We start from the raw sequence: 16,251 nt of genomic DNA, 5'->3' as shown, positions 1-16,251 counted from the left end.
ACATCAAAATCTACTATTTTTTTATTTTTAGATTATGGACATTCTTGCAGGAGTAAGGTTACCACATTAGTGATGTTGAACGTTTTTAATATGTTTGTTGGCCATTTCTATAACTTATTTTGAGAATTGTCCATTCATGTTCTTAGCGCACCTTTTGATGGGAATTTTTGTTTTTTTCTTGCTAATTTGCGTCAGTTCATTGTAGATTCAGGATATTAGTTTTTTTGTCAGATGTATAGATTGTGAAGATTTTGTCCCACTCACTGGGTTGCCTGCTTACTCTACTGACTGTTCCTTTCGCGGTGCAAAAGATATTTAGTTTGATTAAATCCCTGCTATTTATCTTTGTTTTCACTGCATTTGCTTTGGGATCATTGTTGTGAAATTCTTGCTTAAGCCAATTTCTAGAAGGGTTTTTTTGATGTTATCTTCTAGAATTTTTTTATAGTTTCAGGTTTTAGATTTAAGTCCTTGATCCATCTTGAGCTGATTTTTGTATAAGGTGAGAGATGAGGATCCAGTTTCAACCTCCTAAATGTGGCTAGCCAATTATCCCAGCACCATTTGTTGACTAGGGTGTTCTTTCCCCACTTTACGTTTTTGTTTGCTTTGTCAAAGATCAGTTGGCTGAATCTGAGTTTATTTCTAGGTCTCTATTCTGTTCCGTTGGTCTATATGTCTATTTTTATACCAGTACCATGATGTTTTGGTGATTATTGCCCTATAGAATAGTTTGAAATCAGGTAATGTGATGCTTCCAGATTTGTTCTTTTTGCTTAGACTTGCTTTTGGTATGTGGGCTCTTTTTTGATTCCATATGAATTTTAGGATTTTTTCCTAGTTCTTAGAAGAACGATGGTGGTATTTTGATGGAAATTGCATTAAATTTGTAGATTGCTTTTGGCAGTATTGTCATTCTCACAACATTGATTCTAACCATCCATGAGCATGGGATGTGTTTCCATTTGTTTTTGTTGCCTATGATTTCTTTCAGTGCTGTTTTGTAGTTTTCCTTGTAGAGGTCTTTCATCTCCTTGGCTAGGTACATTCCTAAGTATTTTATTTTATTTTATTTTGCAGCTATTGTAAAAGCAGTTGAGTTCTTGATTTGATCTCAGATTGGTCACTGTTGGTATAGGAGAGATTCTGATTTGTGTACATTAATTTTGTGTGTGGGAACTTTGCTGAATTCTTTTGTCAGTTCTAAGAGTTTTTAGGAGGAGTCTTTAGGGTTTTCTAGGTATATAATCATCAGCAAACAGCAACACTTTAACTTCCTCTTTACCAGTTTGGATGCCCTTTATTTCTTTTTTGTCTGATCTGGCTAGGACTTCCAGTACTATGTTGAATAGAAGTGGTGAGAGTGGGCATCCTTGTCTTGTTCCAGTTTTCAGAGGGGCTTTCAAATTTTCCCCATTCAGTATTATGCTGGCTGTGGGTTTCTTATAGATGGCTTTTATTACATTGAGGTATGTCCCTTGTCTAAGCTGATTTTGCTGAGAGTATTAATCATAAAGAGATCTTAGATTTCGTCAATCCTTTTTCTGTATCTATTGAGATAATCATGTGATTTTCATTTTTAATTGTTTATATAGTATATCACATTTATTGACTTGCAGATGTTAAACCATCCTGCATCCTTGGTATGAAATCCACTTGATCATAGTGGGTTATCTTTTTGATATGCTAGTATTTTAAGGATTTTTGCATCTATGTTCATCAAGGATATTAGTCTGTAGTTTTCTTTTTTGGTTGTGTCCTTTCCTGGTTTTGGTATTATGGTGACACTGGCTTCATAGAATGATTTAGGAAGGATTCCCTCTTTCTCCATCTTGTGGAATAGTGTCAATAGGATTAATACCATTTCCTCTTTGAATATATGGTAGAATTCAGCTGTGAATCCATCTTGTCCTGGACTTGTTTCTGTTTTTGTTGTCCATGCTTTAGAGGATGCCATAAAATCTTTGCCTAGACAAATGTCCTGAAGTGCTTTATCTATGTTTTCTTCTGCTAGTTTTATAGTATTGAGTCTTATATTGGAGACTTTAATCCATTTTGATATGATTTTTGCATATGGTGAGAGATACAGGTCCAGTTTCATTATTTTGCATGTGACTATACAATATACACAACAATATTTATTGAAGAGAGTATCATTTCACCAATGTCTGTACTTGGCAGGTTTGGCTGTAAACACACAGGTTTAGATCTGAAATCTCTGTTGTCTTTCTTTGGTCTTTGTGTCTGTTTATGTACCAATAACATGCTGTTTTGTGACTACAGCCTTATAATATATTTTAACATCAGGTAATATGATATCTCCAGCTTTCTTCCCACCACCCAGCCCCCGGCTTGCTTGGCCTACTAAGGCTGTTTTTGCTTTCATACAGTTTTTAGGATTTCTTTTTAATGCTGTGAGAAATGACGTTGGTAGTTGGATAAAAATTGCATTAAATCTGTAAATTGCTTTGGGCAGTATGGTCTTTTTAGTGATACAAATTCTTTCAATCCATGAATATGGGATGTCTTTCCAATTTTTGTATGCTCTTTAATTTCTTTTAATTGCTTGTTTGTAGTTTTCTGGTATAGATTTGAACTCCTTGATTAAAATTATTACTTGATAGTTTATTTTCTGTAGCTATTATAAATGAATTACTTTCCTGATATTTTTTCTCAGCTAGCTCATTATAGATATATAAAACACTACTGACTATTCTACGTGATTTTGTATCCTGTGACTTTAATCAATTTATTTATCAACTTAAGGAGTTTTTGGTGGTGTCTTTAGGTTTTCCTAGGTAGATCATGTCATTAGCAAAGAGAGAAAATTTGACTTCCTCTTTTCCAACTTGGATGTTTTTACTTCTTTCTTCTGCCTGAATGCTCTGGATAGGGCTTCACGCAAAATAGTAAATAGGACGAGTGAAAGTGAGCACCTTTGACCTGTTCCAGTTCTTAGAGGAAAGACTTTCACCTTTTTCCCATTCAGTACAATGTTAGCTGTGAGCTTATCATATACAGCTTTTTAAATATTGAGGTACATTTCTTCTATGCCTTGTTTGCTGAGATTTTTTATCATAAAGAAATGGTAGGGACATGGATGAATCTGGAGAACATCATTCTCAGCAAACTGACACAAGAACAGAAAATGAAATACCGCATATTCTCACCCATAGGCAAGTGATGAACAATGAGAACACATGGACACAGGGAAGGGAGCACTACACACTGGGATCTATTGGGGGGAATAGGGGAGGGACAGTCACGGGGGAGCTAGGGAGGGATAGCATGGGGAGAAATGCCAAATGTGGGTGAAGGGGAGGAAGGCAGCAAAACACACTGCCATGTGTGTACCTATGCAACTATCTTGCATATTCTGCACATGTACCCCAAAACCTAAAATTCAATTAAAAAAAAAAAGAAATGGTAACTTTTATCAAATGTTTTTTCTGTGTCTATTGTGATGATCACATAGTTTTTGCTCTTCTGTTGATGTGATGCATTATGTTTATTAGTTTTTCTATCATGAACCATTCTTGCATCCCAGGGATAAATCCCAGTTGATCACATTGTAGTTTTTTGTTGTTGTTGTTGTTATTGTTGTGCTGTTGGATTCAGTTTGCTAGTATTTTGTTGAGAATTTTTACATCTATGTTCATTTGGGATATTGCCTGTGGTTTTACTGCCTTTTTGCATCTGTGTCTGATTTTGATATTAGGATAATTCTTGTCTGGTAGAATGAGTTAGAAAGAATTCACTCCTCTCCAAATTTTTGCTAGAATTTGAGAATAATTGATATTCGTTCTTCTTGGAATGTTTGGTAGAATTTGGAAGTGATGCCATCCAGTCCTGAACTTTTATTTGTTGGAAGACTTTTTATTTCTATGATGATATTTCTTTTCTTCTCTTCATTTTGGGTTTGGATTGTTCTTGCCTTTCTAGTTTCTTAAGGTGCATGCATTGTTAGACTATTTATTGGAAGTTGTTCTACTTTGTGATGCAGATGCTTATTGTTATACACTTCGCACTGCTTTTTCTGTATCCATAGATTTGTTTGCTTTTTTTTTTTTTTAAGACAGAGTTTTGCTCTTGTTGCTCTGGCTTGAATGCAATGGCATGATCTCAGCTCACTGCAACCTCCACTTCCTGGATTCAAGCGATTATCCTGCCTCAGACTCCCAGGTAGCTGGGATTACAGTTGCCTGCCACCATGCCCAGCTATTTTTTGTGGAGAAGTGGTTTCATCATGTTGGCCAGGCTGGTCTTGAACTCCTGACCTTAAGCAGTCCACCCGACTCAGCCTCCCAAAGTGCTGAGACCACAGGCATGAGCCACCAATCCTGGCCTGGTATATTGTGTTTTAATTTTCAGTTGTTTAAAGAAACTTTTAAATTTTCTTTTTATTCTTTTCTTTACACGATGGTCATTAAGGATTATGTTGTTTAATTTTCATGTATTTTTTCAGATTTGAAAATTCCTCTTGTTACTGATTTCTAGTTTTTGTCCACAGTGATTTGTAAAGATATTTGATATATTTCAATTATTTTTCATTTTTTGAGATTGTTTGGGGTTCCAACACATGATCTATCCTGGAGAATGTTCCATGTGCTGACGAAAAGAATGTATATCCATCCTGTAGCTGTTGGAGAACTGTTCTGCAAATGTCTGTTAGTTCTATTTGATCTGAGCTCAGTTTAAATCCAGTGTATCTCTGAATTTCCTGTCTTGATGATCTGTCTTATGCTTAGTGTTGGTTGTTGAAATCTTCAACTACTATTCTTTTATAAGCTATCTCACCTTTGCAATATAATAATATCAGCTACATATATTTGGGAACTGCAGTGATGGGTGCATATATGTTGTGAATTATTTCCTCTTGCTGAACTGATCCCTTTAAAATTATATAATTATGGTCTTTTCCCTATGTACTGTGTTTGACTTAAAGCCTGTTTTATTTGATATAACTATAGCTACTGATGCTTGCTTTTGGTTTCCCTTTGTGTGGAATATCATTTTGTACCCCTTTTATTTCATTCTATCTGTCTTTATAGATGTGATGAGTCTTTTTGTAGACTACATACAGTTGGCTCATTTTTAAAAAATACTCCTAGTGAGGCTATGTCTTCTAAAAGGCAAGTTTAATCTATTTACATTCAAAATTATTATTGATATTAATTTCTGTTATTTTATTAATTGATTTCTGGTAATTTATATATATATGTGTATATATTTCCTTCTATATTTCTTACTGTTTATCATTGTGGTGTGGTGGTTTTCTGTATGGTAACATTTGAGTCTTTTCTCTTCCTTGCTTGTGTGTTTGCTTTACCAGTGGGTTTTATTTTTTTATGTGTTTTCATGGTGATAGTTATTATCCTTTTGCTTCTGGGAATAGGACTCCCTTACTCCCTTAACCATTTCTTGTAGAGAATGGTGAATTCTCTAGTAATTCACCATCTATTGATGATGAATTACCTCAGCTTTTGCATGTCTGTGACAGACTTTTTTTCTTCTTCACATAGGAAGGCTAGCTTTGCTGGGTACAGTACCTCTTGCTATATATATTTTTTTCTTTCAGCATTTTAAATATATCGTCACATTTTTTCCTGATCTATATGATTCCTGCTGATAAATTTACTGTTAATCTGGTGGAGATTTCTTTTTAAGTGAATAGATGTTTTCTCTTGCTGCTTTTAGAATTCTTTTTCTTTGACTTTCAAAGCACAATTTGATTATAATGTGCTGTGAAAAAGACCCTTTTTCAATTGTATCTGTTTGGGAACCTCTGTGCTTCCTGTATCTGTGTGTCTAAATTTCCTGCTAGACTTGAGAATTTTTGTCTATGATTTTATTAAATAGGTTTTCTAACCCTTTCATTTTCTTTTTGCTTTCTGTGATTCCAAAATTTCAAATATTTGGTCACTTTATTGTATTCCATATGTCATGAATGTCTTGTTCATTTTTTCTATTCTATTTTCTTTTTTCTGACTGAGTTATTTCAGAAGACCTGGCTTCAAGTTCTGATGCTCTTTCTTTTGCTTGATCTAGTCTACTGTTGAAGCGTTAAAATATATTTTGAATTTTATTTAATAAATTCTTCAGTTACAGAATTTCCAGTTGGTTCTTTTTCATGATGACTATCTCTTTGGTAAGTTTCTCATTTATATTCTGAATTGATTTTCTGACTTTTAAAATATTGTTTTCCAGTATTCTCTTATATTCCACTGAACTTTTTTAACATCAATATTTTAAATTATTTTTCCATTCAACACCTCTGAAAAGAGGGAAAAATAAAAAAGAAAAATAAATAAATAAATAATTTCTCCAGGATTTTGCAAATGATTTTAGTTGGAATCTTTTGTTGGAGAATTACTGTCTTCCTTTAAAGGTGTCATATTTCCTTGCCTTTGTATGTTTCGTTTGTGCTTATGTTGATATCTGCACATGGATGTAATAGTGCATTCTTCCAATCTTTTGAATTTGCATACTTAGGGGAGGACTTTTTGCTGAACATGTATCTATTGTGTTAGTTGAATACGGCACTTTGGTTTTGATTCTGGGTGCATGAAGTAATGTAGTCTCTGTATAATTACTTTGGTTGTAGAGTCAGTGGCATCTGTAATCTCCTTGATGTCTTAGGGTATAGTTCTTAATGGAGGCTGTGGTGATGTTTTTCTGGGAACCATGATACAAGGTTGGCCAGTGCTTGGGGCCTGGTGGTAGCAGTGGTAGGCTGAGCATGCCTATCTATCCTTGGGTTCCAAGGTGGTAAACACTGTACTGGTGTTAATGGGACCAGGCAAGACGATGTTGAGCCTCCAGTTGGCTTGCTCAGATGACTGTAGTGGCAGCAGCAAGCCAGGTGAGTGAACAAGTTCTTGAGCCCCTGCACAGAAAGTGCGGCATGCATAATGACAGCAGCAGTAGGAAACAATCTTCTGGGTCTGAAGCAGTGAGCACTGGTGCTGGTGATTGCTTCAGTGGGCTGGGTGAGTCAGTTTCAGGCCCACAACTGGTACATGCAGGTAAGTGCCAACTGTGGTGGTAGCAGTGGGGTGGGTGTGCCCAATCTCAGGATCCATGGAGAGTGTTCAAATGCCAACAGTAGACAGGTTGGCAATCCCCAGGCCCCTGGACTGTGTGCTCTAGTACTGGTTGTGGATTAAAAGCCAGGCCAGTCAGACTTGTACTCAGTTCCCCCAATTGTGTGCATAGGCAGTGACTGCAGTAGGAAGGTGCCAGGTGATTTATAGTCCTCTGGGGAAATGCTTAGGTTGGGGGCTGCAGCAAGTGTGCTGTGGCCCTGCTACTGGGGAGGGTGGAGTTTCTTTCAGTGGCAGCAGCTATATGCAAGTAGATGTGAAACATGAGCTTCACTAGTGCTTTAGACCTTGTGAAGCTCATGTGGTGGTGGCTCTTGCTCAGCTCACACTTCAGTTCCAGCAGTAGCAGGCCACACTTTCTTGTGCTTCAGCTCTGGCAGTGGCAGCCCACAATTTATCATGCTTCAGGCCTGGCAGCACACTGCCGGCATATAGCATTTAGTAACTCCACTGCTGGAGGCAGCAAGGCTGCAGGCAATGTCCTGCACTTTGGCCCCACTGAAAGCAATCAGCCACTGTGCAGCTCCAGGTGGGGAATATTGGTCGAGGTCTAAGGATGTGGAAATGCAAGCACTGTTGAGCTCCAGGGCAGAGTGCAGTTTGTTGAGAGCTGGGCTTTCAAAACAGTACTTTAGCTACATAAGACTTTGGACACAGCATGAGTGGGACAGAGCGTGAGCTCCCTCTCTGGAGCAGTGCCATTGCTTAGTCTCCAGGCAGCTTCCTATGTTACTTTCAGAGCCTGTGAAGGTTAAGGGGCTCTCTAGTGGTTGGTATTGCAGTTCACAATGAGAATATGAATCGCTGAGGAGTATTTCACTTACCTTTTCCCGTGCTGGGGAGTCTCTCCAGGCTCACAGTTGATCCGCACCAAGTAGGCTGCCTCATTTACATCTCCTTTTCTGTTTTAGGTGTTTCCTGTTACATCCCTATTCAATTCCAGTGTTCTCCAATGATCTATTGAAAAGGTGATTACCTACTCAATAATTAGTTTCCTTTTTACAGAAGAGGTAAGTTCAAGATGTCTAGCTAGTTATCTTAGAGCCCCTCTGGTTTATTACTATTTTGTTGAGAATTTTTCCATCGATACTCATCAGGAGTATTAGTCCGTAGTTTTGTTTTGTTTTGCTTTTCTTGTGATATCTTTGTGTGGATTTGGCATCAGGGTAATGCTGTCCTCATAAAATTATTTTGTAAGTAGTCCTTCCTCTGCGATTTTTTTTTGCAAGAGTTTGAGACGTGTTGATGTTAATTCTTCTTTAAATGTTTGGTGGAAATATCTAGTGTAGCCATTAGGTCCTGCACTGCGTTTTGTTTTGTTGGGAGGCTTTTGGTTACTGATTCAATCTCCTTATGAGTTATAGAGTTCAGATTTACTGTTTCTTCATGAGTCATAAATTGTAACGTCTGTTTTTTGTTTCTGATTTTTTTTTTTTTTTTTTACTTTGGGCTCTGGGGTACATGTGTGCATCCTGCATCCTGCAGGATTGTTACATAGGTACATACATGCCATGGTGGTTTGCTTATTTATGATTTTTTAATTGGGTCTTCCTTCTTTTCAGCTTTTTTACTCTAGGTCTAGGTTTCCCAATTTTGTTGATTTTTTAGAAAAGAAACTTTTAATTTCAGAGACTTTTTCTGTTATTTTTCAATACTCTATTTCCTTTATTTCTGCCCTAGTCCGTATTATTTCCTTTTCCCTGTTCATCTTAGTTTGTTCTTAGTATTCTAGTTCCTTGAAGTATAAGCTAGATTGTTTATGTGGAATCTTTCTGCTTTTCAAATGTCAGTTTTACTGCAATACACTTCCTTCCTAGTATTGCTTTTGTTGTATCCCATTTGCTTTAATATGTTGTGTTTTCATTTACGTTTCTCTGAGAGTATTTTCTACTTTTTCTTTTAATTTCCCCTTTGAACTATTGGTTGTTCAAGACTTTGTTAATTTGCACGTATTTGTGAATTTCCAGTTCCCTTTTGCTATTGATTTTAATTTCATTCCATCGTCGTAGAAGCAGGTACTTGGTATGATTTTAATCTTAAATTTTGTAAAACTTGATCTGTGACTTAACATGTGTTCTGGTCTGGAGAAAATTCTGTGTGTACTTGAGAGAAATGTGTATTTCTATTGCTGTTGGATGCAGTGTTATGTACATGTGTTAGGTGCATTTGGTCTCCAGTGTTTTTCAAGATCTGTGTTTCCTTACTGATGCTTGGTGTGAATGTTCTATTCATTATTGACAGTAGGGTATTGAAATACCCTACTGTCATTAGGTTGCTATCTATCTCTCCCTTCAGTTCTGTCAATATTTGCTTTATATAATTCAGTGCTTTTACACTAGATGTGGATATATTTATCATTTTTATATTTTTCTGGTGAACTGACTCTTTTATCATGACATAATGTCCTTCTTGGCCTCTTTTGACAGTTTTTAATCTAAAATCTATTTTTTAATATATAAGTTTAACTGCTCTGCTAGTTTAACTGCTCTGCTTTCTTTTGGCTACCATTTGCAAGGGCTATCGTTCTCAGTATTTTTTTTTTTTTTTTACTTTCAGCCTATCTAAAGTGAGTCTCTTGTATATTACATATATTAAATCTTATTGTTTGGGTTTTTTTTTAAATCTATTTGACCACTTAAGTCTTTTGTTTGGGAGACTTTTCTCCATTTAAATTTAGAGTAATACTGATAGTCCACTAGTCTGTTCTAGAGTCTATTAATCTGTTCTTAGGCTGCTAGAAAGAACTACCAGAGACTGGGTAAGCTATGAAGTAAAGAGGTTTAGCTGACTCACAGTTCCAAAAGCTTAACAGGAAGCATGACTGGGAGGCCTTGGGAAACTTATAATTATGGCAGAATGCAAGGGGAAGCAAGCGCATCTTACAGTGGCAGAGCAAGAAGAGAGAACAGAAAGGTGGAACTGCCACATACTTTTAAACCATCAGATCTCGTGAGAACTCACTCTGTCTTGAGAACAAGATGGAAATCTGCCCCCATTATCCAGTCACCTCTCACCAGGCCCCTCATCCAATTTTACATGATATTTGGGCAGGGACACAAATCTAAACCATATCAGATAGGAAATCACGTATTTTGCTGTTTGTTAATTGTTTTTTATCTGTCCCTCTTTTCTTCTTGTTATCTTCCTTTGTGTTTCATTGATTATTTTTCAGTGATATGCCTTTATTTCTCATTTTCTTTTGTGTCTTTTATAAATTTGCTTTTTGTAGTTACCATGCTGTTTATAGAAAACAACTCATAATTTTAACAATTTATTTTAAGCTGAGAGCAATTAACTTCAATTGCATACAAAAATTCTGACCTTTTACTTCTCCCCTCATACTTTATGTCATTGGGGTCACAAATTGCATCATTTTATATTATATGTTTCTTAACATATTTTATAGTTATATTTATTTTTGATGCTTTTGTTTTTAATCTTCTACCAGAAATATAAGTGATTACTCCTGACCACTACGGTTTTAAAGTATTGTGTATTTGTCTACAAATTTAACTTTACCAAGAAATTTTATACTTTCATATATTTTCATGTTGGAGTTTATCTTTTGTTTCACCTTGGAAGATGCTTGACAGTATTTCTTTCAAGACAGGTCTACAGTTGATAAACTCCCTCAGCTTTTGTTTAATCTAAGAATTCTTTATATAGTCTTCATTTTTGAAGGACCTTTTTAAATCTTGATCATACACATACATGTTCTATACCACTTTTTAAAAATACTTATATATTTAGCCACCAACATATGGTAATAATAAACCTGATTTCTTTTCTGTGTTTTTGATTTTCGAATGCTGTGGTATATAGCACTGTTGCATTTCATAATATATTGTCTATTTAAGTCAATTTATTATTACAGTGACTCCACCTTAAGTAAAATAAATACATCATTTATTTTTATATGATACAAATTCAATTGAATAAGCAATTAAACTCACTTCTAATTTTATTTCCCAAATTCTGACCCATTATGGGTCCAATTCCTCACAGAGAATACGACTAAAAGATTTGATGGCATGTCGAAATAGACTTAGAAGAGAGTAGCCTGATAAAATACAGAACACATTTAGACCAAAAAATCCGTTGTTCATCTAAAATTTAAATTTAACTTGCTACTCTATTTTTATTGCCAAATATGGAAGTTTTATTTTGGAAAGCTCCTTACATTAGCTCACCTCATGGGAATTGAGAGAAACAAGCACTAAAATCAAATCAGATATTTTTTAATGGTGATGTGAGATGCTCCCACTAGAATCAGATCAGAGGATAAGTAAGATTTATAACAAAACAGCCACCACTGAAAATTTGTAATGTGCCAGACACAATGCTTAGCTTTTAACATGCATTTCAGTACATAATTCTTCCAACCACTCTGACTTAAAGACAGGAAAGTCAAGGCTTATAGAGGACAATTTGCCAAAGGCTACATCTCTAAAAAGTGATACAACCAAGATTCTAAACCAATCTGTCACTACTAAGAGCCTATAGGCTTATCAGAGTGCTATGCTGGAGAGAGAAAAGATCAATGTTCCTGAGAGCTTCTTAGGTACAAATACAGATTCATTATACCCCGAGGTCAATCAGAATGTGATATTTATGATACTTTTCTTCAACCTTCATTTAAATAACATTTAATGGACATCTCTGTGTCAGGTACTGTTCTCCAAACAAAATATAAAATGGTTAGCAAGATGTACTTAATCCCTCCTCTCTCAAGTATACAACAAAACGCGTAGCATTATAATATTCTGGGAGAAAAGTGTAGCAGCAATTGTGGATCAAAGATATGAATAATAAAAACTACTTTTAACAGATGAGCGTATTTATTATTTCTGAGCTTGGTATTGCCTAGAAGACAAGAAATGTAAATTTATACAAGTCAAAAATCTGTCATATACATATTAACAAAATGAGTTTCCTTGTTATGACTTTTCTTGGACACAAAAAATGAAAAATTAACTTTATACATAACAATAGTTTGTTTTCCAATGTGTAGTGGCTTACTTGGTGATCTGAGATAAGTAACCATTTAGAGTCTATATGCACATGTGAATAAATGAAAACTGATGATTAAATTATTAGAACAGGCCACGATAACAAAAAACGGTATGTATTTTTAGTGCTCAGATAATGTGCATATTTTATGATACGTGAAAAATTAATTTCTAAATAATTTAAATTTTCTCAAGCCAGATGTTATTCTTTTAACACCTCCAAGTAAGATGATTACATTACGGTCTCCCAAATGAGCATACTTCTGAGAGTAAAAGGAGGATCTATTTTTATTATGTTTGTTCAACAGGCATAACCAGGGTTGTCACAGACAAGACATACTTGTAATCCATTCATCTCCATCTCACAGACTTCAAAGAAAATCTCCGTGTTTGGTTGTAATTAGTGCTCGAGAATTTTTCTTGGTGGGAAAACGAGAGACCATGGTACCAAATGTGTTATGTCAGGATTTGTCACAGCGGGATTCTGGTGCCATTGGCAGGGATCAGAGCTAAAAAATACAACAAAAGCGAAAATCTTTCCTCACAGTAATAAATGTTTATCATTTCCAGTGGAGACAGACATAATATTCATCAGCTAGTTAAAGAGATAGGATAAGGAAGGTAAATACCAGTCATTGTTGAATAGTTAATAATAAAATATGTAACTTTTGCCATCTGTTATTATTGCTTATCTCATTCTTTTTATCTGCACGTTTATCTGTGCAGTAGTTTTAATAACTGAAAATCCCTCAGTAGAAAATGTTTTCATATTGCCGTAGTAGCTGCTTATCACTAGCCCATTGTTCTCTCTGTCTTCTTTGTTTTTAATGTTATCAAATTGATTCAATTTTTATCTTATTTATAAGGAGATTGGTTGCCAGAAAGTAATGTCTATTACCAGTAGTCCACATAACTAGACTGCATCTTAAGCGACACATTGACACACTGTTTTGTAAATAATGCAGAGAATTATGCTTGACCTTTACCTTTGTGGGTGCCTTCCTTCTCATTTAGTAAGAGTTCTGCAGAAAATTATCATTTATTTCTTACACATAAACCTAAAAGTATGCGTACATATTCTAGGTTAAAAGTTTAAATTTTAAAGAACGAAACCCAAGCAAGTATGCCCACATGCTAATTTGCAAATACAGTCATTCTTTAAATGAAATAAAATCAAGTTGTATTTTATAAAACTTGTTCCATTCTAGCTCAGCAAATTAATAAACCCAAGGGAAACTAGGAATGATTGCCGGGTAAGTAAAGAAGCTTTTATCTGCTTTACAATCTTCTTATTAATAGACTTTTACATTAGAGTAATTGTTAGGAACAGGATAGAGTAAAACTACATAAAGAGAAAAAAGTTTTAAAGTTAAATTCATTGTACACTAAATTAGTTGGAAGTTAACTGTTTTATATTTTATGATCTAAACAATACTAATTTCAGAACCATTAGCTATTTCTATACCTGTACACATTTAAAAGCCATTGGGCTTTCTATATCATTTCTCCCCATGACCATGAACAACAGTCAGCTTGCAAATGTTCTTTAACATTTCAACTAACACATTGAAAATTTGTGCAGATTCTAGCGGCATATTGATCAGGCTGAACTTTGGAATAAGACACAAGTAGGAAAAACAAGCCATATTTAAATGAAATCTCTTTGCAAGACACCGAAGGTGTTTTAGAGCTTAGAAAAATCAGTGAGATTTCACAATGTTTCTGTAAGTTGAGGAGACATTGTTAATAATGTTATGGCAATGGAGAAACAGAGATGGGGGATTAAGGGGCAATACAAGCCATTAAAATAAGGTCAGTAATTAAAATATTGTACAAAGATGCAGGAACCATAGCTACAGCTACACGGCTGTTTACTATATTTAAAATTTTAGCATTACTTATAAGAAATGGCATAATAATTCGGCATGCAAAACTATAGGTAGCTTAATAAATGTTCAGGTTTCCTGCTAAAACAAATGCATTTCTGCTGTCATATTTAGGAAAAATATTAATCTATTTTAAACCTTCAAATATAAACCAGAAGTGTTGAATGTAAAATCACCGAATTTTAAAATAGGTGTATTTTTGAGATGAGAGGACTACTTTAGACAGGAGTTCGAGGCTAACCTGGGCAGCATAGCAAGACCCCATCCCTATAAATTAAAGAGAGAAATTAGCTGAGCATGGTGGCACCTGTAGTTTCACCTACTTGAGAGACTAAGGCAAGAGGATCACATGAGTCCAGGAGTTCAAAGCTGAAATGAACTATGATTGCTCCACTGAACTGCAGCCTGGGCAATGGAATACGACCCTCTTGCTAAAAAAATAAAGTAAAATAAAAATTAAACATTAAAAAAGTTAAAAATAGAGTCTTCTCTGTAACAACACAGGAACTGCAGCTTTGAAAATCACTTCCCTGTGATTAACAACCACATCGATAACAGGGAAGGTGAAACTAAAGTGGTTAATTCAATCAATAACTAGAGGGTAAAATACTCCACAGCAAGAAACTCCTATGGAGAAAAGGAGAATTTAAGAGTTTAGTTGACAGAATCTAACTTCTTTTGGTGGATTTTACTAAACCCCATCTGCTTGAGATCTCTGCCATGGGTCTCCATTCCCATCTCACTGCTGATGATGGCTCTTTATTTATAAGAGAAAGGAGGTATTTGCTTCCTACCCATCTCACTAGGTTGCACCCCCTAAAATTATAAAAACCTCCAGATCATCAAATAAAGAGAAAATTAAATATTGTCTATGAAGCTTCCTTTAATCAAAGAAACATACAACATTTTTCAACTGATTTTATTAGAGAAGTATTTCCAATAATACTGCTTTTTATTTTTCCAGAATTCAAAATATTATATGCTACTAATAACTACTATTGTAACTCAGTCATGAAAAAGTTTACATAGAATCTAAGTGCCATAAGAAGTAAATTATTTTAAAATTTCAAAATATATACATTATTTTTGTTGCAGAGAACCCTACGGATGGCCAATACAACTTTCAATGATAAAAATAAATAGTATATTAATACAAGGGTCTAGGGAGGTAGAAGGTCAATTATGACTTCGAGTACACAGAGGGCCAAGTAAATTTTCCAGCTGCTAAGGAAGATATTTCATGTATTTTTAATGTGGATGTGGGTGAATACCAAATCATTATGATTCTTAGATTCATTGTATGCATTTATAAAAATATTATTAGAGCTTTATATTAAAATATCAACATTTATAGTACACTTGAAATCATACACTCTGAATTTTTAAAATCTAATAATACATTTTAGAAGTCAACTTAAAAGTGTGCAGAGGAAGACATATATTTTCAAAATTTTATTAGGAGACTTTCAAACAAAAATAAAGTTTGAAGACCACTACCAGAGGCAATGTCTACCTTAAATCAAGGATATAAACTATTCAAATAATATAAATCCTCAGAGTAGATTTAGGGACTGAACATTGAGTTTTCCTGCATCAGTTAATACAGAAAGTTAATTGCCAGTTTTTCCAGGTGTTCCCTGTTTTGCAAACAAAGGCTGAAAAAACACGGGAAGCACATACAAAAGCCCAATTCTCAAAATTTAGAGACAAGCCCTGAACTTTGACCTCTAGTTCTCACATGTGAAATTTACCCAATACTGTAATCAATGTGTTTTGCACCTGAGTAAATTATTTCTTAATACATTCAATCTACACATTGAAGATCAATTTATTCAGATATCCAATATTTTAACATTTAATTGTAAGCATGAAAATGTGTAGGGAGTATTTGCTTTGACAATACAAAAAGTGGTAATACAAAAAATATTTGCTTACTCAAAAGATTCCTCAGGAACCGAAGTAAGATAACCTTTAAAAATTCTTAAAATTTTCAAAATTGAAGATATAGCTTTGGTTTATATACTTAAAGGCCTACCAAAATAGTTACTGGTTTATATACTTAAAGGCCTACCAAAATAGTTACAAATAAAAATATGATATTTTAGGCTGGGCACAGTGGCGGCTGCCTGTAATCCCAGCACTTGGGAGGATGTGGTGGGAGGATCACCTGAGGTCGGGAGTTGGAGAAGAGCCTGAACAACATGAATAAACCCTGTCTCTACTAAAATACAAAATTAGCTGGGCATGGTGGTA

The 16,251-nt window shown here is 34.9% G+C and overlaps 1 long non-coding RNA gene across 1 annotated transcript in view; it reads right to left on the bottom strand.

The window, feature by feature from the left end:
- The window catches only part of LOC128931547 (uncharacterized), a 104,457-nt gene that overhangs the window by 31,579 nt on the left and 56,627 nt on the right, over positions 1-16,251 (bottom strand). The window lies entirely within an intron of this gene.

This window comes from Callithrix jacchus, chromosome 3 (assembly GCF_049354715.1).
Source record: "Callithrix jacchus isolate 240 chromosome 3, calJac240_pri, whole genome shotgun sequence".
Lineage (NCBI taxonomy): Eukaryota > Metazoa > Chordata > Mammalia > Primates > Cebidae > Callithrix > Callithrix jacchus.
The sequence above is the reverse complement of the archived record's forward strand: the minus strand, read 5'-3'. Positions and strand labels throughout refer to the sequence as shown.